Here is a 24342-nt window from a genome sequence, read left to right on the forward strand (position 1 = left end):
GTATATCCATCCTGTGGACGGTAGCACAAGAGTATATCCATCCTGTGGACGGTAGCACAAGAGTATATCCATCCTGTGGACGGTAGCACAAGAGTATATCCATCCTGTGGACGGTAGCACAGGAGTATATCCATCCTGTGGACGGTAGCACAGGAGTATATCCATCCTGTGGACGGTAGCACAAGAGTATATCCATCCTGTGGACGGTAGCACAGGAGTATATCCATCCTGTGGACGGTAGCACAAGAGTATATCCATCCTGTGGACGGTAGCACAAGAGTATATCCATCCTGTGGACGGTAGCACAAGAGTATATCCATCCTGTGGACGGTAGCACAAGAGTATATCCATCCTGTGGACGGTAGCACAGGAGTATATCCATCCTGTGGACGGTAGCACAAGAGTATATCCATCCTGTGGACGGTAGCACAAGAGTATATCCATCCTGTGGACGGTAGCACAGGAGTATATCCATCCTGTGGACGGTAGCACAAGAGTATATCCATCCTGTGGACGGTAGCACAAGAGTATATCCATCCTGTGGACGGTAGCACAGGAGTATATCCATCCTGTGGACGGTAGCACAGGTAGCACAGGAGTATATCCATCCTGTGGACGGTAGCACAAGAGTATATCCACCCTGTGGACGGTAGCACACGGTAGAGTATATCCATCCTGTGGACGGTAGCACAAGAGTATATCCATCCTGTGGACGGTAGCACAGGAGTATATCCATCCTGTGGACGGTAGCACAGGAGTATATCCATCCTGTGGACGGTAGCACAGGAGTATATCCATCCTGTGGACGGTAGCACAAGAGTATATCCATCCTGTGGACGGTAGCACAAGAGTATATCCATCCTGTGGACGGTAGCACAGGAGTATATCCATCCTGTGGACGGTAGCACAAGAGTATATCCATCCTGTGGACGGTAGCACAGGAGTATATCCATCCTGTGGACGGTAGCACAGGAGTATATCCATCCTGTGGACGGTAGCACAGAAGCATATCCATCCTATGGACTGTAGCACAGAAGTATATCCATCCAGTGGACGGTAGCACAGGAGCATATCCATCCTGTGGACGGTAGCACAAGAGTATATCCATCCTGTGGACGGTAGCACAAGAGTATATCCATCCTGTGGACGGTAGCACAGGAGTATATCCATCCTGTGGACGGTAGCACAAGAGTATATCCATCCTGTGGACGGTAGCACAAGAGTATATCCATCCTGTGGACGGTAGCACAGGAGTATATCCATCCTGTGGACGGTAGCACAAGAGTATATCCTGTGGACGGTAGCACAAGAGTATATCCATCCTGTGGACGGTAGCACAGGAGTATATCCATCCTGTGGACGGTAGCACAGGAGTATATCCATCCTGTGGACGGTAGCACAAGAGTATATCCATCCTGTGGACGGTAGCACAGGAGCATATCCATCCTGTGGACGGTAGCACAGGAGTATATCCATCCTGTGGACGGTAGCACAGGAGTATATCCATCCTGTGGACGGTAGCACAAGAGTATATCCATCCTGTGGACGGTAGCACAGGAGTATATCCATCCTGTGGACGGTAGCACAGGAGTATATCCATCCTGTGGACGGTAGCACAAGAGTATATCCATCCTGTGGACGGTAGCACAGGAGTATATCCATCCTGTGGACGGTAGCACAAGAGTATATCCATCCTGTGGACGGTAGCACAAGAGTATATCCATCCTGTGGACGGTAGCACAAGAGTATATCCATCCTGTGGACGGTAGCACAGGAGTATATCCATCCTGTGGACGGTAGCACAAGAGTATATCCATCCTGTGGACGGTAGCACAGGAGTATATCCATCCTGTGGACGGTAGCACAAGAGTATATCCATCCTGTGGACGGTAGCACAAGAGTATATCCATCCTGTGGACGGTAGCACAGGAGTATATCCATCCTGTGGACGGTAGCACAAGAGTATATCCATCCTGTGGACGGTAGCACAAGAGTATATCCATCCTGTGGACGGTAGCACAGGAGTATATCCATCCTGTGGACGGTAGCACAGGAGTATATCCATCCTGTGGACGGTAGCACAGGAGTATATCCATCCTGTGGACGGTAGCACAAGAGTATATCCATCCTGTGGACGGTAGCACAAGAGTATATCCATCCTGTGGACGGTAGCACAGGAGTATATCCATCCTGTGGACGGTAGCACAGGAGTATATCCATCCTGTGGACGGTAGCACAAGAGTATATCCATCCTGTGGACGGTAGCACAAGAGTATATCCATCCTGTGGACGGTAGCACAAGAGTATATCCATCCTGTGGACGGTAGCACAAGAGTATATCCATCCTGTGGACGGTAGCACAAGAGTATATCCACCCTGTGGACGGTAGCACAAGAGTATATCCATCCTGTGGACGGTAGCACAAGAGTATATCCATCCTGTGGACGGTAGCACAGGAGTATATCCATCCTGTGGACGGTAGCACAGGAGTATATATCCACGGTAGCACAGGAGTATATCCATCCTGTGGACGGTAGCACAAGAGTATATCCATCCTGTGGACGGTAGCACAGGAGTATATCCCTCCTGTGGACGGTAGCACAGGAGTATATCCCTCCTGTGGATGTAACCAAGACTAAGCCTGGCCACTACAACATCAGTCAGTACTTGTAACCAAGACTAAGCCTGGCCACTACAACATCAGTCAGTACTTGTAACAAAGACTAAGTCTGGCCACTACAACATCAGTCAGTACTTGTAACCAAGACTAAGCCTGGCCACTACAACATCAGTCAGTACTTGTAACCAAGACTAAGCCTGGCTACTACAACATCAGTCAGTACTTGTAACCAAGACTAAGCCTGGCCACTACAACATCAGTCAGTACTTGTAACCAAGACTAAGCCTGGCTGGCCACTACAACATCAGTCAGTACTTGTAACCAAGACTAAGCCTGGCCACTACAACATCAGTCAGTACTTGTAACCAAGCCTAAGTCTGGCCACTACAACATCAGTCAGTACTTGTAACAAAGACTAAGTCTGGCCACTACAACATCATTCAGTACTTGTAACAAGATTAAGCCTGGCCACTACAACATCAGTCAGTACTTGTAACCAAGCCTAAGTCTGGCCACTACAACATCATTCAGTACTTGTAACAAGACTAAGTCTGACCACTACAACATCAGTCAGTACTTGTAACCAAGACTAAGCCTGGCCACTACAACATCAGTCAGTACTTGTAACCAAGACTAAGCCTGGCCACTACAACATAAGTCAGTACTTGTAACAAAGACTAAGTCTGGCCACTACAACATCAGTCAGTACTTGTAACCAAGACCAAGCCTGGCTACTACAACATCAGTCAGTACTTGTAACCAAGACTAAGCCTGGCCACTACAACATCAGTCAGTGCTTGTAACCAAGACTAAGCCTGGCCACTACAACATCAGTCAGTACTTGTAACCAAGACTAAGCCTGGCTACTACAACATCAGTCAGTACTTGTAACCAAGACTAAGCCTGGCCACTACAACATCAGTCAGTACTTGTAACCAAGACTAAGCCTGGCCACTACAACATCAGTCAGTGCTTGTAACCAAGACTAAGCCTTGCCACTACAACATCAGTCAGTACTTGTAACAAGACTAAGCCTGGCCACTACTACATCATCAGTACTTGTAACCAAGACTAAGCCTGGCCACTCAACATCAGTCAGTACTTGTAACCAAGACTAAGCCTGGCCACTACAACATCAGTCAGTGCTTGTAACCAAGCCTAAGTCTGGCCACTACAACATCAGTCAGTGCTTGTAACCAAGACTAAGCCTGGCCACTACAACATCAGTCAGTACTTGTAACCAAGACTAAGCCTGGCCACTACAACATCAGTCAGTACTTGTAACCAAGACTAAGCCTGGCTACTACAACATCAGTCAGTACTTGTAACCAAGACTAAGCCTGGCCACTGCAACATCAGTCAGTACTTGTAACCAAGACTAAGCCTGGCCACTACAACATCAGTCAGTGCTTGTAACCAAGACTAAGCCTGGCCACTACAACATCAGTCAGTACTTGTAACAAGACTAAGCCTGGCCACTACTACATCATCAGTACTTGTAACCAAGACTAAGCCTGGCCACTACAACATCAGTCAGTACTTGTAACCAAGACTAAGCCTGGCTACTACAACATCAGTCAGTACTTGTAACCAAGACTAAGCCTGGCCACTACAACATCAGTCAGTACTTGTAACGAAGACTAAGCCTGGCCACTGCAACATCAGTCAGTACTTGTAACCAAGACTAAGCCTGGCCATTACAACATCAGTCAGTACTTGTAAACAAGCCTAAGCCTGGCCACTACAACATCAGTCAGTACTTGTAACCAAGACTAAGCCTGGCCACTACAACATCAGTCAGTACTTGTAACCAAGAATAAGCCTGGCCACTACAACATCAGTCAGTACTTGTAACCAAGAATAAGCCTGGCCACTACAACATCAGTCAGTACTTGTAACCAAGACTAAGCCTGGCCACTACAACATCAGTGTTCACATTGCAAGTTGCTCCATGTACATACTTATCTGTGTTCATGTTATCATAGTGGGTTATAGATCTACTCAGGCTTCTTATTGCATTCCTATAACAATCATTTCATTATTTACTTCTCTCCTAATATTATTCCTAATGCTAGACACAGTTATACCAAAGTTATATTCTACATTCTCCTTCTGGGTACTCTTCTTGGCTAACATATCAACTTTATCATGAAGGAGTAATCCAATGTGTGATGGGATCCATAGCAATTGTTCATTAATTCCTTTGTCCCGGATTTTTGAGTATCTATACCTGGCTTCTCTAATGAGCATGTTGTTGGAGTCATTATATGAGTCAAGAGCCTTCAATGATGACATAGAATCAGTAATGATGATAGAGTCAAGCTCCGTGTCATAGGTTAGCTTTAGCGCCATTAGGATTGCAAACAATTCAGTTTGCAGTGTAGACGCCCAGTTGTTAATTCTTATGCCTAACTCAACAAATTTATTATCGTTCTTAACTAGGGAGGTGGCAACAAGAGCAGATGCAGCCCTGCCAGAAGACTCCTGTTTAGATCCATCAGTGTATATAACTTGTGATAACTTATTACTACCAGCTAGGTGAGAAATTTCTTCTTTAGCAGTTGCTCTAACAAGAGATTTAAGGAAGGGATTACTAGCAATGAGCTTCTTGGGAGGGACTTGTAGGTATGTGATATTAAATGAACACATCTTCCATGGAGGGGTGAAATGCTCTTGTTGCCTACAGTGATACAGTTCATGCAGGTTATAAAACTTAATGCAATTGCACGTTTTCACAATCCATTTAGATCTGTGTGTATTTACCTCTGTATGATTAGATTAGATTTTGTTGGGATTTTTAACCTCGGAGGGTTAGCCAGCCAGGATAACCCAAGAAAGTCTTATTTCCATTGTGGTCCTCAATCTTGTCCCCCAGGATGCCACCCACACCAGTCCACTAACACCTAGGATGTGACCCACACCAGTCCACTAACACCCAGGATGCCACACTCACCAGTCCACTAACACCCAGGATGTGACCCACACCAGTCCACTAACACCCAGGATGCCACACTCACCAGTCCACTAACACCCAGGATGTGACCCACACCAGTCCACTAACACCCAGGATGTGACCCACACCAGTCCACTAACACCCAGGATGTGACCCACACCGGTCGAGATTATGTAGAAAGGGGTGATAATAAACTATGCAGAATTGTGGTAACTACTGACATGGTCCTCAGACAAATAGAGAAACTAAAACCTAACAAATCCCCAGGCCCTGCTGAACTGTTTGCAAGGGTGTTAAAGGAATGTAAAGAGGAACTTAGCATACCTTTGGCTAATCTTTTTAACATATCACTACAAACTGGCATAGTGCCTGATAAGTGGAAAATGGCAAATGTAATACCTATTTACAAGGCAGATGACAGGTCCTTAGCTTCGAACTATAGACCAATAAGCCTTACTCCATAGTGGGAAAATTTATGGAATCAATAATTGCCGAAGCAATTCGTAGCTGTCTTGATAGACATAAATTGATTAATGAATCTCAACACAGTTTTACAAAGGGGCGTTCCTGTCTTACGAATTTACTAACTTTTTTCACTAAGGTGTTTGAGGAGGTAGATCATGGTAATGAATACGATATTGTGTATATGGACTTCAGTAAGGCTTTCGATAGAGTTCCACATCAGAGGCTATTGAGGAAACTTAGGGCACACGGAATAGGAGGAGAAATTTTTTCCTGGGTGGAGGCATGGCTGACAAATAGACAGCAGAGAGTTTGCATAAATGGGGAGAAGTCAGAGTGGGGGCACGTCACAAGCGGTGTTCCACAGGGGTCAGTGTTGGGCCCGTTATTGTTCACAATTTACATAAACGACATGGATGAGGGAATAAATAGTGACATAAGCAAATTTGCTGATGACACCAAAATAGGCCATCCAATTCATTGTAATTAGGACACTAGAGTACTCCAGGATGATTTGAATAGACTGATGCAATGGTCGGAGAAGTGGCAGATGCATTTTAATATATAGACAAATGCAAGGTTCTAAATGTTGGACAGGAAAATAACCATGCCACATATAAACTAAATAATGTAGATCTTAATACTACTGATTCTAAAAAGGATTTAGGAGTTCTGGTTAGCAGTAATCTAAAACCAAGACAACAGTGCATTAGTGTTCACAATAAAACTAACAGAATTCTTGGCTTCATATCTAGAAGTATAAATAATAGAAGTCTTCAGGTTGTTCTTCAACTCTATATATCCTTGGTTAGGCCTCATTTAGATTATGCTGCTCAGTTCTGGTCACCGTATTACAGAATGGTTATAAATGCACTGGAAAACATACAGAGGAGGATGACAAATTGATCCCATGTATCAGAAATCTTCCCTATGAGGATAGACTGAGGACCCTGAATCTGCACTCTCTTGAGGGGCGCAGAATTAGGGGGGATATGATCGAGGTGTATAAATTGAAAACAGGAATAAATGAAGGGGATGTAAATGGTGTGCTGAAAATTTCCAGCCATGACAGGACTCGCGGCAATGGTTTCAAGTTGGAAAATTTCAGATTCAGGAAGGATATAGGAGAGCATTGGTTTGGTAATAGAGTTGTGGATGAGTGGAACAAACTCCCGAGCACAGTTATAGAGGCTAAAACGTTGTGTAGTTTTAAAAATAGGTTAGATAAATACATGAGTGGATGTGGGTGGGTGTGAGTTGGACCTGACTAGCTTGTGCTACTAGGTCTGATGCCATACTCCTTCCTTATGTGGAAGTGACCTGTCTAGGTGGGTCATTGGGCTAATTCAGGGGGGTGACATGGACCTGTTTCACATGGTCAGTAGGCCTGTTGCAGTGTTCCTTCTTTCTTATGTTCTTAACATCCAGGATGTGACCCACACCAGTCCACTAACACCCAGGATGTGACCCACACCAGTCCACTAACACCCAGGATGTGACCCACACCAGTCCACTCACACCAATCGACTAACACCCTGGTACCTACTTGCTGCTAGGTAAACAGGACAACAGGTGCAAGGAAACATGTTGGAATGTTTCCACTCTGCCGGGAATCGTACCCGGGCCCTCCATGTGTGAAGCGAGAGCTCTATCCACCAGGCCATCGGGGCACCAGTGGCCTTTTGGCTACTAGCAAAGTCACTAGCATGCCTAGGCATTTTGGGAAGATTAATACTAGTTCTTACTGAGTATATTGACACAGGTTATGGAGCATCAAACCTGTTAGCACAAGCTAGTCAGGTCAGGTTACATTCACTTAAGGAAAGAGCACGGCATGTGACCTAATAGCACAAGCTAGTCAGGTCCAACTCACACCCACCCACGCCCACTCATGTATTTGCCTAACCTATTTTTAAAACTACACAACGTCTTAGCTTCTATGACGGTACTCGGGAGTTTGTTACAAAACTCATTCTCTCTCTTTCTCATTTATTCATTTAATCTCGTTCACTCACCTCTCACCCTACATTAAGACTTCAAATATTTTTAAGGTAAGTAATGAATGTACTGTATATGCATTTTATCACTCTCGTGTGCTTTAAATGCTTTGCCAGAACAAACTAAAGGACCGCTGTCTGCAAATCAGTTTAAGGCCCAAATAAGAAATCGCCTCATCACCCAAAATTAACCAGACAAACCATACCTAACCACTACCAGTTTCTCAAAAGCTTCTCATATTGTAATAATGTTGGTAGAATTACCGACAATATGTAAAGTAAAAGGACACAAGTGCAACTAATGTGACATTTTATTGTGGCAACGTTTCACTCTCCAGGAGCTTTGTCAAGCCGACAAAGTTCCTGGAGAGCGAAACGTTGCAACAATAAAATGTCACATTAGTTGCACTTGTGTCCTTTTACTTTATATACTCATATTGTGCTGATGAATGCTCAATCACTTTGAGATTACGATGTCTGTTCTTTTCACTATTTTAAATACATACAGTGGAACCTCAAATATCGAACTTTCTTCGTTCCAGATTTCGAGTGCCGTTACCGAACGAATTTATTCCCATCAGGAATAATGTAAATTAGATTAGTTCATTTCAGACCCTCAAAAATACACTTATAAAAGTACTTACAAAAATACGCTTACATAATTGGTTGAGTTGAGAGCAGTTCGATATTTGAGGTTTCACTGTAGTAGTAGATTGTAATACAGTAGATCATAATGTAAACTGTTCCATTGTAATACCAAATTTCATTGTTTTAAACAGTACTAAGCTGTAATACATCATATTGTAAATTGTTTTAAATTGTTACATTGTAATACAGTGGACCCCCGGTTAATGAACTTTTTTCATTCCAGTAGTATGTTCAGGTGCCAGTACTGACCGAATTTTTTCCCATAAGGAATATTGTGAAGTAGATTAGTCCATTTCAGACCCCCAAACATACACGTACAAACGCACTTACATAAATACACTTACATAATTGGTCGCATTTGGAGGTGATCGTTAAGCGGGGGTCCACTGTACTGTAATATTTATTAACTAATTCATTAGTGTAAAAAGTCTGTACTAGACTAATCAAAACCATGTAGCATCACCTGGTATAATACTCAGTTCTCATGTACTCACTCTAACTCATCTAATGACCATATAAACTATGTATTATTGCCTCACTATTCATAAGTTAATCTTTAAGTTTGCCCGAAATGCTCAGCATACAGAGAGGCTTTTGGCATGTACACCCAACTATTATATTCCTCTGTACAACCATGTAATTTGTCTAAATAAAAAATCTAATCTAATCTAATCCAATCTAGTATATAATGTGTGGGTGGGATGGCCAGATGGGGTTACGATACCTACTGCACTTCGATACCTACCTACCCTACTATTCACCTTGCACCCTATATTAAGACCATTAAGACTACTAATATTTTAAGGTAAGTAATGAGTGTACACTAAATACATTTTATCGCTCTAGGGCTCTTTAAATGTTGAAGTATCTTACGTGTGGGGTGGCCTGGCTGGCTGCCGTACCTAACTTCTTACAATAAACACTACTCACTTCTCACCCTACATTAAGACTACAAATATTTTGAGGTAAATAATGAGTGTACTGAGTGTGTATTTTACTAACTTAATATATGTTAGTGTAAACTTATTATCTGACATTTATATTTGGAAACAAATGACGTTCTGCTTTCCAGCGATGTCTGCTTTCTGGTAGTAGCCTGGAACCTAACCTGCCATATAATTGGGGCCCTACTGTACATGAGATCAACTTTGTCATCCTCCTTTGAACGTTTTCCAGTACATTTATATCCATTTTGTAATACGGTGACCAGAATTGTGCAGCATAGTCTAAATAACCAAGGATATATAAAGTTAAAGAATAACCTGAGGACTTTTATTATTTATGCTTCTTGATATGAAGCCAAGAAATCTGTTAGCTTTATTGTGAACACTTATGCACTGTTGTCTTGGTCTTAGATCACTGCTAACCAGAACTCCTAAATCTTTTTTGCAATCAGTAATAATAAGATCTACATTATTTAGTTTATATGTGGCATGGGTATTTTCCTGTCCAACATTTAGAACTTTGCATGGAAATAAGTCACTTGGTCCTTTTTGGTGGAAGGTGGAAGGTGAAAGGTTGATAATCGTCTGGGTTTTCAGCACTATTTCTGATATCCTGGGCATTGTTTTGGTCACAAACTCCTTGAAACCATGAAATTCATCTTCAGTGACACTTCAGTCTGTGCTAGAACTATCACTTGGGAAGGGAAGGTCCCTGTTCGCCAGGGAGTGAGGTATTCCTCACTGCTATGCATGTTGACCAAGGCATACTGAATTAGCACTCCCACAATGCATTGCGGCCTCCCTGATTTTTTTATACTGCGCACACTGACCACACAGACCCATTCTCTCACATATATGTCTACCAGCTTTTTCCTGCTAGATTTGAAGCCGATAGAGTTTTAGCGTATTAATACATCACCAACACTGGCTTGTAAGCCCTATTTATGTGGCACCAGCAGTGAAACGGTTAAACTCCCCCAAAACTGTGCAAATATGTTTAGATGTAAAATTTGACCCCTGATCTGTTTGAATTTCCTTAGGCATCCCTACTTGAGTAAAAATTTCACCAATGCTCTCAAGACCACACGTGTAGTAATTTTACATAGTGGAACGGCCTTAGGAAATCTGGTAGAGGAACAAATAATAGAAAGTACTGGTTACCCATCTTGGTCTTACCTGGAGTTTACCTGGAGAGAGTTCCGGGGGTCAATGCCCCCGTGGCCCGGTCTGTGACCAGGCCTCCAGGTGGATCAGAGCCTGATAACCAGGCTGTTACTGCTGGCTGCACGCAATCCAACATATGAGCCACAGCCCGGCTGGTCAGGTACCGACTTTAGGTGCTTGTCCAGTGCCTGCTTGAAGACAGTCAGGGGTCTATTGGTAATCCCCCTTATTATGCTGGGAGGCAGTTGAACAGTCTCGGGCCCCTGACACTTATTGTGTTGTCTCTTAATGTGCTAGTGACACCCCTGCTTTTCATTGGGGGGATGTTGCATCGTCTGCCAAGTCTTTTGCTTTTGTTGTGAGTGATTTTTGTGTGCAAGTTCGGTACTAGTCCCTCTATGATTTTCCATGTGTATATAATCATGTATCTCTCCCACCTGCGTTCCAGGGAATACAGGTTCAGGAACCTCAAGTGCTCCCAGTAATTGAGGTGCTTTATCTCCGTTATGCGCGCCGTGAAGGTTCTCTGTACATTTTCTAGGTCAGCATTTTCACCTGCCTTGAAAGGTGCTGTTAGTGTGCAGCAATATTCCAGCCTAGATAGAACAAGTGACCTGAAGAGTGTCATCATGGGCTTGGCCTCCCTAGTTTTGAAGGTTCTCATTATCCATCCTGTCATTTTTCTAGCAGATGCGATTGATACAATGTTATGGTCCTTGAAGGTGAGATCCTCCGACATGATCACTCCCAGGTCTTTGACGTTGGTGTTTTGGTCTATTTTGTGGAAGGAATTTGTTTTGTACTCTCATGAAGTTTTAATTTCCTCGTGTTTACCATACCAGAGTAATTGAAATTTCTCATCGTTGAACTTCATATTGTTTTCTTGGGAAGTGGCCCCACACAATCCACCACCAGCCTGCTAAACGGTTCTCCTACTGCTGTGATAGGGTTAAGAGGAGCAGGTTTAATTCCCTGATAAGGTTTTCCTACGCTTTGGCAAACAGGGAATGATTCTGTGTACTTACCCACTGCCCTCCCATTGGGACATTGTGGGCTAAACACAAAACTTGACATCTAAATGGCTCCAGCACCACCATTTGGTAGTGCTTCCCATGCTTCATCATTGGATATTTCATCTGATAAAATGTTTCTCATTAAAACACCTGAGAGGCTTCCTCCTTGGTAACTGCAAACGACCAAATAGTTTTCAGGGTGCCGTCACATCCCTGGGCCTTAATCAGCTGTCCTCGAGTCGGAGTTGCCCCCCCCCATACCAGCTCCAAGACCCCCACTCAAACTGGGTCCTACCTGGGATGGTTCATCACTACCCTGAGTCCCCTGCAGGCTAGACTCCAGGAATAGATTTCTCAAACCCAAATTTTCTCCATTATCAGAAGAGTCAAGGAAGGGCACTGAAATTTTATCTTTTGTCATTTTCCTGATTACTGCACACACTGGAAACAGCTCGGGCAAGGTAACCCTAGCTTTTTCCTCCCAACTTTGTGAGTCTGCATCTCTCCAAACTAGAGGTTCCTTACTTTCGAGAAGGCCCATCACATTATTACGTAGCAGAAGGTCAACACCTTCAGAAGGTATATCCTCCGTAATACCTTTTGGTAGGTAACCAGACCAGACTGGTATGCAGACTCTACCTGTGAACTGGAGTCCTAACAGTGAATCTGATAATCCCTTTGAGAAAAATGTCCAACCCGGTGTATGTGTCATCTGACACTGGCAGTACGCCCCTGCGAAGCAAGGTGTATGTGCTATAACCGTCCCTCAAAGACATCATACCTTCTACCCTACCTTCATATTGGTGTAAGGCCACAGTGGACTTGAAAAGACCTTCATCCGAGGATCCAAAACTCCTGGGTTACTTGATGTACTATGAGGTGGCACTTCAGTACTAGCTACCATGTGTGTAACTGGGATATTTATCTGAGGAGCCTCTGCAGCAGCCTGATCCCTATGCATCTTCTTGCAATATGGCTGCAAATGGCCCTGTTTATGACAATAACTACAGTAATTAGGTTTAAAGGTCCCCCTGCCCATTTGTCCTGGGCTAGGTCCCTTGACTCTGGGGAACTGGGCTCATCCTACCTGTTCCTTGTAGTCCTGGACCTATGACTGCTAACTTAAAACCTTCTTGGGCAGGTACTTTAAAATTAGGTTTATTAAAACTGGTGATTATTAGGCTGGGAAATATGTGACTTAAACTTCTGAAATTTCTTATTCCTACTGGTAGGTGGAGAACACTTACCATTATTAGTAGGTTCTGGGTGGTAACTACTACTAAGTTTTTGGTTAGCTAAAAATCTATCACCCAGCTCTAAAGCATGATTAAAATCACCTAGATCCTTCTCCTCAAGATTTGCCTTAAGGTCAGGAGGAACAAAATTGGGAGGACCAAAATTAGGGTAAGCATACCCTCATAATTGTCTACCACCTCTTTTGAGCGTCACCACCTGTTTAGAAGTGACATCTTCTCCTGACCGTATTCCACCAAAGACTGCCCTTCTTGAAACTTTAATCCTCTAAACCTCTGCTGGTACCTTTCTGACAACATCTGATAAGCCAGTAACACTACCTCCTTCAGTTTCTTGTTATCAGAAAAGTCCCATCCCACTAGAGAGCTAACTCCTTGTAACCCCTTAGTGGCCAGAACGTTGTGTAGCTTTAAAAATAGGTTGGATAAATACATGAGTGGATGTGGGTGGGTGTGAGTTGGACCTGATAGCTTGTGCTACCAGGTCGGTTGCCGTGTTCCTCCCTTAAGTCAATGTGACCTGACCTGACTAGGTTGGGTGCATTGGCTTAAGCCGGTAGGAGACTTGGACCTGCCTCGCATGGGCCAGTAGGCCTGTTGTAGTGTTCCTTCGTTCTTGTGTTCTTATGTTCTTAACTAATTGGGTTCATGTTAATGTTACTCATTCCTTGTCTGACCAACCTTGGGATCTGGCCCTGGTTTCGAACAACAGAAAAAACTGGTTCGGGTCTTTCTCTAGGAACATGGGCACAAATTTTATGGCTTTGCCCAAATGAAATGCATCTGCTCTCTTGTTTGTGGCTTGCTTCAACAATTCCAACTTTATCTGCTTCTGGATCTTTGTATGTTCAATCCTTAACTGCTCTTCTTATTCCACAACTTGGGCTAATATCAACCTTATAAGTTCTGCTTCCTTATCCATGTTCTTAACAGTGGGATTTAATTCAGGGTTTTCTACACGATCCATAACATCACCAGAATTTTCACCCATGTCAGACATTTTGGAAATTATTAGCACAAAACACTTGCTATCTACTGCAGAACTTTCTGATATAAAATAAATCACACAGCAAAGCACATATACTAAATTATTATCATATTCACAAGGACTTATTATCACATAACTCCCCAAAAAAGTCAACAGGATTGCACACAAAACCCTGGCAGAAAAATGGGGCTATTGCACCTGCAAAGGTAAATTATTCCCCCCAAAATTACTGTTATTAGTAACACCCTAAGAATCAGCAATATTGCACACACAAACAGGCAGAAAACTGGGTTTATTGCACTTGCTAATGTAAAGTAATATTTTAGTGTAAGTATTTTATAGTGAATCCTTCCTCTTACCAAACCAATATGATTGACTTTCCAGGTTTCAAGCCTGAATTTTCACTTAAAATTTGGTAAATATGATTGGGCGGCTGGGCATTCACAAATGTTTGAAGCTCGTGAAGGTGGAGGGCTAGCTGTACTGTAATGGTAGTGAGTTTGTGTCAACCATCTTTGATATTGTTTTAATGTCATCTTCGCACCATTTATAGCATTTCTGGTATTTTTTAAAAATGTTTATATAGTTGTGTACTGTATATAGTAATAAATAGAATAGAGGAAATCAGCTCTAATATACATTATTCAGGTATGTACACTGGTCAGAGAGCCCATCGTAAGTCCGAGTCGTCAGTGAACGAGTACGTCACTAAGTGAGGAGAGGCTGTATACAATATTTTTCCATGTTTTTGTTGTAAGCAAGTTTTGTAAACAATAAAATGATGAAAATATTAGTGCAGTTATTGTCTTGATTATAATGAGTGTACATATACATATACGTACATTATAAAAGAAAAGAAAAAAGAAAAGGCACGACTAAATTCGAGGGTCCACTGTATACGTACATTATAAAAGAAAAGAAAAAAGAAAAGGCACGACTAAATTCGAGGGTCCACTGTATACATACATTATAAAAGAAAAGAAAAAAGTAACAGAAAAGTAAAATAAAAAATGCAACTTTACAGAAGTCGCTGATGATGCCGCCTCCCAGTCACTGAGGATCAACTTCATGCCTCTATATCTTGGTAAGTACTGATTAGAATTTTTTTTTTGTTTTACTACCTCTAAAAAATTATTATCTTTAACCCGTAAACGGTCCAAGCAGATCTACGTTCACATGTGTAGCGCTACAAAAGTAGATCTACGTTTTTTTTACATATTTTCAAATATAACAAAAAAAAAAGTAGATCAAAGTTTTTTACACATTTTCAAATGTAAAAAAAACAAAAAGAAGATCTACTTTTTTTACATACATGTACTTTCAAATGTTGAAAAAACTTATATATACATTTGGACCGTTTATGGGTTAATTCTGTAAGTTTTTTTTTTTTTTTTTTTTTTTTTTAAAAAATTCTTGGACCCTGGCTGTCATTCTGAGATTTGGCCTCTGGACCCTCAAAGGGTTAAACACTTAAACCTTTTCTTGCCACTTTCAGCAAAACTCTTATGCCTAATGGGTGCCATGGTTGTTTGGCAGATACAAGGTATGGAAATGAAAAGATCAGAACACAATTCACAAACACCAGTAGCTCCTAGGAGAGAATTGTATGAGATGTGTATGCACGGAGGACTAGGACGGGGGTGGCAGGGGAGGAAAGTAGGCCTTCCTTGCAGAGACAGTGGCCTAGCCCAGAGTCATGTGGCCTGAGAACTGGGGAAATATCCCTACAGCCCACTTGGAGATTACCTAGATGCTCCAAATTTTTTCCCAGCCTACAAACGGAATCGTCTTAAGTTAATTTTATGAAGTGTTGTGTAAAAATATGCCACAAATTTTCAGTAGTGTAATAACCAAAACATGGGAAATAAACCCACTTAATATAATGGTCTACTGTACAACATCTTGGTCCAAGCTCATTCCTTAGGCTTCTGAGGCAGTCTGTCACTTTTATTTAAAAACAACTTGTCTGAGAGATGTTTCTGTGTTCAGGTTAACATTATGCTTTCCTCTGACTATATCCAGGCTAAAGGTGTGCTTAGACCCACTCTTTTTCTACTAGATATTAATAATCTGGCCTGTGTTCTCCTGTCTAATATTTGGTCATCACGTTCTTCATGATTTTGCTATTCCTCTTGAAGGAGCTGACTCTTACCTAGTAGCAGCCTCTCTCCAGAATGCTATCAGATGTGTTTGCCATTGGGCCACTACTCATGGGTTTATTTCTGGCACTAAACAGCACCATATTACTTTTACTAGATGTTCTGTTGTGTCTAATTTCTGCTATGTATAAGTATGGTTGTGCTGCATTTCTAGCAAAAACAGAAATTGTTTTCTGCTGGGTCCATGATCATGTTGATGTTCAGGGCAATGAGCGGGCAGACTCTGCTGCACAATCAGTGGTACGTCCTTCCGTTCCATATGTATTCTATTCTCAGACTATTTTACTGTAAGTTCTAGCCACCTTTGCAATCATTGACAACAATGTTGGTCTGAGTTGATTCACAACAAATTATATTTTATCAACCCGTGTCTAGGATTCTTGTCTTATCATCAATGTTGTGGTTGGGAGATTGCTTTCCAGTCTTCTCTTCGTGTACACACATCTCACTCATGGGTGTTTCATGGAGAATCACCCAGTCGCTCCAACTGTAGTTTGTCATATTCTATTGGACTGTCCTGTCTATCAGCTTGCATGAAGAATTCACCTCAGATGTTATCACTGCTCTAACACCCTTTCATTATCTTCCCTCCTCCCTTTGACACAGATTTATTACACAAACATTGAAAGTACTTCTTTTAGCATGCCTCACTGCCCTTACTAACTCTCTCACTGTTATACTCTCTGTGAAGGCTTACTCAGCCCTGTAACAACTTCAGTCAGTATTACTCAGGCTGGCTCCTCCTCAGGAAAATTAGTGAATAGAAAAAGAAATAACAGACAAACATAAACACTTTATTATATAGAAAATATAAAATATAAAACACTTAAATATGAAAAATTAAACCTACATTAACCCTTTGACTGTTTCAGGCCCCTCTCTGAAACTGTCATTCTATGTCGCTCAACTTTTGAAAAAAAAAAAAATTATTTTTTCTTATGAAATGATAGAGAATTTTTTCCCGATGGTAATGACACCAAAAGTTCGAAATTTGGTCGAAAACTCGTGGAATTATGCTCCCGCGAAGTTAGCGGTCTCGGCGACATATGCGTATCGGCGATTTCGCCGACTTTGAGCCCTATTTTCAGCCAATTCAATTGTTCCAGTTGACCAAACTCATAGCTATTTCTTTAGAACTCCATTTTATCTATCAGCTGAGTACAAGAAACCTCCCATTTACTAATTTGGACTACCCAATATGGTGGTCAGAAATTGGCAATTTGGCCAATTTCACGCAAAATAAAAAAGATGCCAGTTTCAAAATAGGGTCCAGAATAAACAAGGTAGACATTCGTGGCACTAAAATAACATATGCTCTGTTCATTAGTCACATCTCTAGGCCCCTCTTATATTGTTATTGCTTTCTATTTTGATTTTTTATTCATACAAAAAAATACAAAATTTACTGTTATGCAGACGACTGCATTATTGTAAAAATGGTATAAATAATATCAGTGCACTAGTGAAAGAATATTAGACTCCCCAGTTGACGTGTATTGGACGTGTGGTGTGATTTATTTACTCTTGAACATTGGTAAAAATCGAACATTTCCGCTACTTTGAGCTCAGTTTCAAGGTCGTTTTCATCGTAAAAGTAATGAAAATCATCTCTATTTCTGTAATATATTTTCCATTTTATCACCTAAGACCATGAAAACGCGAATACAACGATAAGTACTATACGAAAATACACCTCAAAGTCGGCGTTTTATTCCAAAAAAACGATCAGAGTTTTTTTTTTCTCATTACGCAATGTGTGCTGCAGGATTTTTTTTATGTGGTGCACACTGACCACACAGACCCATTCTCTCACATGTGGGCCTACCAGCTTTCTCCCACTTGATTTGAAGCCGCTAGAATTATTGAGTATATATACGTCAGAAACATTGGCTCGTAAGACGTATTTATACGTTGAAAACAGTCAAAGGGTTAAAGAAAATGAAAAAGGAAAAATATAAAATGATAACTGAATTCAACGCTAATTTAACACTTGGGTGTCTGGTGTTGGTGACACTGCTTGTTGAAATCGTAGTCGTTGCTGATGTGGGGGGGGGGGGCGCAGGTGTTGGTGACCACCACTGGCTAGTTCTTCACAGAGAATCACCGTGATTATTATCCCGATGACAGGAAAGCAGGTTCTTTACCGCTGCAATGATGTGGGGTTACGTCCTGCAATTTCATACAGGTGCACAGGTAATGAGATCCAAAATGGAGAAGTCTCTGGACGTTAGTCCTTCTCCTGTTCTGCTCGTTGATTGACAGGTGACCCTCACTATCATCCAAGCTGAAAAGATAGACAGGTTACTCACTGCTTAAATAATCACTCTCCATGGTAAGTACGATACCCAAAAGATGTGGTGATTATTACAACAGTCAACATAGAGCAAGGCTGAAAGGACTAAGTTTATTATTGGTCAAAAGTGAAGCTTTTAACCAATAAATCCACTAGAATACAAGGCAGGCATGTACTTACAGTAGTGTTGGAAGCTGTGAGTCGAGTGATTTACTGTTTGACCAGAGCCCCACACGTCACCTTTCGAGGGGGGGGGGTGGAAGAGGGAGGGGAAGGGATAGCGGGAGCTAGACTGATCCTACGTTAACAAGCATCCGGCAATCAAACTATGACTTTAGGGGTGGGGGAGAAAAGGCGGGAAAAATGGGAGCGTGACTTACCCTACCTTAACTAGTAGCCGGCAATGAAACTATCACTTTCGGGGAGGGGGAAGAAAGGCGGGAGCGTGACTTACCCTACCTTAACTAGTAGCCGGTAATGAAACTATTGTTACTATATTGCTACCCCTATCTATTGAACTTTTCCCTCACACTCCCCCATACCAAGACTTATAGTCAAGGAGTATAAGAAGAATAGGCGAGGAAAAAGTTCTAACATGTGGAAGTCGCGTAAGGCAACAAATCTACTGACTGTCACGACTTAACCAGTCAGAGAAATAATTGGATGAACCATTGATATACACAATATGGAGCTTAAAAGCCTGGAGTGCCAATGTCCACCTCAAGAGGCGACTGTTGGTTCCCTTAAAAGTTTCTAGGTATATCAAAGGTTTGTGGTCCGTTTCTAAAATGAATTCTTTTCCCAGCAAATAAAATTTAAGTTTGGAGATACCCCACACAAGGGCTAAACATTCCTTTTCTATTGTGGAGTATTTTGTTTCTGCGGGAAGGAGTTTCCGGCTTAGGAAGCATACAGGAAAGGGAGTACCATCATGGTATTGTAGTAACACCGCACCTAAGCCAGTATTGGAGGCATCAGTTCTCAAACAAAATGTTTTATTAATATCTGGATTCTTAAGTATAGGGTCTTTCGAAAAGATACTTTTAATCTCATTAAACTTTTCCCGAGCTACGTCAGAAAGTTCAAGAGGTTCCTTCACAGACTTTTTAAGGAAGTCTGATAAGATGCCTGTAAGATCAGTAAGGTTCGGGATAAACCATGCATAAAAATTTACAGAACCAAGAAAGCTACGCATGAGCTTCTTGGTTTTGGGGAATTTAAATTCTAATAAAGCTTTGATCTTACTGGGGAGAGGCTGCAGAGAGTTATTAGAAAGTATCAGTCCAAGATATCTAATCTTGTTATACCCAAGGAAGCATTTCTTCGGCTTGGCAGTGAGGCCATGTGAGCGTAACCTAAGCAAAACTGATGTTAATGTTTGGATATGTTCGCCCCACGTAGATGTCATTACGTAAATGTTATTAAAATAAACTGAAACATTTGGCATATTACCCAAGACCTTTCTCATCAGTCTCACGTAGGTAGCACAGGCAGTTACCAAACCGAAGGGCATAGTTCTATATTGCATCAGTCCTTGGTGTGTAGGAAAAGCGGTGTACTGCTTAGAAGAAGGATCTAACATTACTTGATGATATGCCTGCGCAATATCAATCTCTGAAAAGAAGGAAGCGTCATAAAATTTGTGTAGATCGCTATCTATTAAGGGCATAGGCTCAGCATCCCACCGAGTTATAGCATTAAGGCCTCTGAAGTCAATAGCAAGTCTATATGAATTATCCTCCTTCTTAACCATGACTACTGGTGAACAATATGAAGATACTGAAGGTTCAATGATCTTTAGTTTTAATAATTTGTCTACCTCTCGGTCAAATGCATCCCTAAGGTGAACTGGAACTGGGTATAATTTCCGTTTGATAGGAGTGTCCGTCACTAAGTCAATCTTATGGACTACCGTGGAGGTAACACCTGGAATATCAGTAAAGACGTCTGAAAAGTTACTCACACATTGAAGTAGTTCATGTCTCTTATGGTCATCCAAAGATTCATTAATATTAATGGTGGTTGCGTCCGAGTGGTCAAGAGTCACCAAGTCATGTAGTTCTTCATCATAGTCTAAGTTAGAGGTGTCAATTAGGCACACTTTACATTCTTCAGTTGTCTTATCAAGTTCGTGTGGAAAAACTAAGTCAAAGTTATTAAGGCAGTTAACCGAATTTCTTCAGTAATATTTCTTAAGGATGTTGATATGATAAAGCTTAGGTTTCCCCTTGACTTCTATGAGGTAGTCAACTTTCCCACAAATTTTTAATACCTTATACGGACCTTTCCATGCTACTAATAATTTATTTGACTTGATAGGCAAAAGTACCAGAACTTCATCACCTACTTTAAAACTTCTCCTCTGACTTTTGGAATCAAAATATGTTTTGTACTGGTCCATTGACAAACTTAAGTTTTTCGAAACTATGTCAGAGGTCTCCTCAAGTTTGGATCTAAGGTCAAGGAGAAACTAGTAAGAAGACTGAACCTCAGCATTTACCTCCTCATTAGTCCATAAGTCATGAAGGATGGACAGTGGGCCTCTGGCCTGTCTACCATAGAGAAGTTCAAAAGGTGAAAACCCCAAAGAGTCACTGGGAACTTCCCTCATGGTAAACAAAGCACAGGGTAGGTAACGATGCCACTCCTTAGGTTTAAGGGAGCAAAGTTTCCTTAAAATAGACTTGAGAATCGAATGCTGGCGCACAATCCTCCCATTACAGCTGGGATGATAGGGTGTGGTGAAGAGAGGCTTCACTCCCAGAAGTTGGTATAGATGTTGCATTAAGTCAGATGTGAATTGTGTCCCACGGTCAGACAAAATTTCTCTAGGGATGCCCACTCTGGAGAAGATGGACAAAAGGGCTTCAGCCACCTCTGTAGTAGTTATGGTCTTTAAGGGAACGGCTTCAGGGAAACTCGAAGCATAATCAACTAATGTTAATATATATCTATGTCCCCCAGATGAAAGTGGAGATAAAGGACCAACGATGTCAATAGCTACTCTTTCAAACGGTACCGTAAAGATAGGCATTTTGACCATAGGTACTCGCCTGGTACCTCGGGAGGATGACAGTTGGCAAACTTTACACGATCTACAATAGGTAGTGATATCTGAGAACATTTTTGGCCAAAAATAGGTTTCCCTAATTTTATTTAAAGTTTTACGATGCGAGAAATGTCCGGCCACTGGCAGGTCATGAGCCATTTTAAGAACAGTCTCTCTGCATTGACTTGGAACAACTAAGATGGAATAGTCTATCTCATTTGAATTTAATTTGAATACTGACTTGTACAAGATATCTTTTATATATTCAAATTTTTATGAAAAGTTTTTCCTTTGGATAACTTGATTTTGTTTAGCGGCATTATGGCAATTCTGAAGAGAAGGGCAATTACGTTGTAAATTGACAAAGGAGTCCTTCGATATATCTAAAGGCTTAAAGTCATGGAAAATCAAAGGATGGACAGTAGGGAAAGCCTGGGCTTTGGTCTGAGCCCTAGTCAAGACATTTATGGTATCGGAGGTGATATCTTCACTTTCATCTAACAAGTGAACCGGTGATCCTACTACCTCGCTTTCGAGAATAGCATCACTGGTTTTTAATCCCACATGAATCTCACGAGACATTGTCTCATCTGAACTTTCGAGGGGCTTCTCCGACTCTACAGGAAGAGGATCTGAAACACTTATTTCCATCTTTGGTGATGAAAGGTCAACCTCAGAAGGAAGAATGGCACCTTTTACATTACCTATTAGCACGGAGCAAGAAGTGATGGGAGCTAGTACGGCTTCAGACCAACCTGTGAACCATTTAGACCTAATGTAACAACGGATGGTAGGAAAAGTGTCTGTACGGCCCAAGTAGTCTGAAAGTATAGCAGAGGAATGAGTTTCTTTAAGGTTAGGGAACAGCTTATCAGAAATGACTATACATGTGCATCCAGTGTCTCGTAAAATGGTAGATACATTAAGTCCATTAACTGTTCCTGAACAGAAGGGTGCTTGGTCATTACAGTCTTTAAAACATCTTCCAACTTTTTGGACCTTCTTAGAAGGACAATCTGGACGTTTATGTCCTTTAACACCACACAAATGACAAACAGGAATAAAAGAAGTCATTTTACTTTCCACTAGAGGCTTTGATTTCTTAAGGTCTGATGAACCCTTGCCCTTAGGGTTCGATCCCTTTAGGTTTTTATAGGAATTGTGAGCCTCAGCATACAGGTCAGCAGCCTCAGCAACTTCCTCAGCTTTAATCAGGTTACGTTCTCTAATGAATGTTCGTATCTGGTGAGGAAGAGCTGTCAGGAACTGGTCAGCAACCATGAAGTCTCGAAGAGATTCATAACTGTGATCAATTCCTGAACTCTCTATCCAAAAGTTGAACAAACGAAAGAGTGTTACCTGTAACTGTTGAAAGTTCTGGCCAGGCTGTAAGGTGGCATACCTGAAATCTTTCCTGTAAGAATTAGTGGTTTTTTTATATGCTTTAAGGATTGCCTTCTTTAGTAGGTTATAATTACATGTGATATCCTGCGACAAAGTTGCATAGATATTCAAAGCTGTACCAGAAAATAACATTCCTAACCTGGTAGCCCAGGTGTCAGCAGGCCATTCACAGAGGGTAGCGGTATTTTCAAACCTGATAATGTAAGAAGTTATGTCTTCCCCCTGTGTGAAGGGAGGTAAATTAGGTGTTGGAATATGTGTACTAGCTGCACGTTGTTCCATTACTCCTTCCTCTAATTGTTGTTGTGTAAAAGTTAACTCTTTATTCTCTAATTCAAGGCGAGATTTTTCAAGCTCGCGATCCTTTTCTCTTTCCTCAAGTTCTCTTAATTTAACTTGTTCTTCACGTACTCTAGCTCTTTCCTCACGATCAAGTCTATCACGCTCTTTTTGGTCTTCTCGCTCTCTTTCTAACTGTCTTTCTCGGATTTCTCTCTCAATTCTCTCTCTCTCCTTTTTCTCCTGTCTTTCAAGGTTCTCTTTCTCCTTTTCCTCTTCTCTTTCGATTCTCTCTCTCTCCTTATTCTCTTCTCTTTCCCTTTCTAGCTGTCTTTCTTCTCTCTCAATTCTCTCTCTTTCAAGTCTTTCCTGGATCTTAGCACTAATGAAAGATTCTAAATTTTTCCCTGTTATTCCTAACTTACTTCCAGCGTTCATCCAAAACTGGTATTCATCCATGCTTGCAAGAATAACTTAAACTATCAGGGGAAATGAAACAGGTATTAAAGAAAATGGAGGGTTCAATTCCTGCTCCGCTCAAACTGTAAATAAACCAGAGGGCTCGATCCCTGCTTCAATTAAACAATATGTATTAACGAAAACGAAGGGTTCTATACCGGCTCCGAGCAAACAGTAAGTAGAATGGGGTCCCTTGACCATCCAATCTTCTCACCAACAAATCAAGAGTGTCCTACGGCAGTTCCCTTGATATAATAAAGAGCTCAATGAAACAAGTTGTCACTGGAAAATCTCGGGTCCCTAGAGTCTAATCCTCCAAAGTGTTTCAAGCTCACATGAAAAAGTGGCAGAATTAACTATTATATCCTGCCTGACTTGACTTACAATAAATTGAGACTATAACAATCACCAAATCTTTTAAATACCTGTACTGTAGTCCTGCCATAGAGAATGATTACTCATGGCTGGTGGTAACCGTCTGTGGTATGCGGCATTGAAGTTCCAATGGTAGATTCGAGATTGAGTTGAATCTTGATTCAGTAGAGTTGATCCTGGCAAGGTCGCCACTTGTGAAGGCTTACTCAGCCCTGTAACAACTTCAGTCAGTATTACTCAGGCTGGCTCCTCCTCAGGAAAATTAGTGAATAGAAAAAGAAA

General features: G+C 41.6%; 1 protein-coding gene across 1 annotated transcript in view; it reads left to right on the forward strand.

Annotated features, from left to right (window-relative positions):
• Positions 1-24342, forward strand: part of LOC128702503 (zinc finger protein OZF-like) — a 44338-nt gene that overhangs the window by 13966 nt on the left and 6030 nt on the right. Inside the window, exon 2 of the mRNA XM_053796771.2 lies at positions 15067-15126. The gene's annotated coding sequence lies outside the window, so the exon portion shown is untranslated. The remainder of the gene's footprint in view (positions 1-15066; positions 15127-24342) is intronic.

The sequence above is a fragment of the Cherax quadricarinatus genome, chromosome 98 (assembly GCF_038502225.1).
Source record: "Cherax quadricarinatus isolate ZL_2023a chromosome 98, ASM3850222v1, whole genome shotgun sequence".
Taxonomy (NCBI): Eukaryota; Metazoa; Arthropoda; class Malacostraca; order Decapoda; family Parastacidae; genus Cherax; species Cherax quadricarinatus.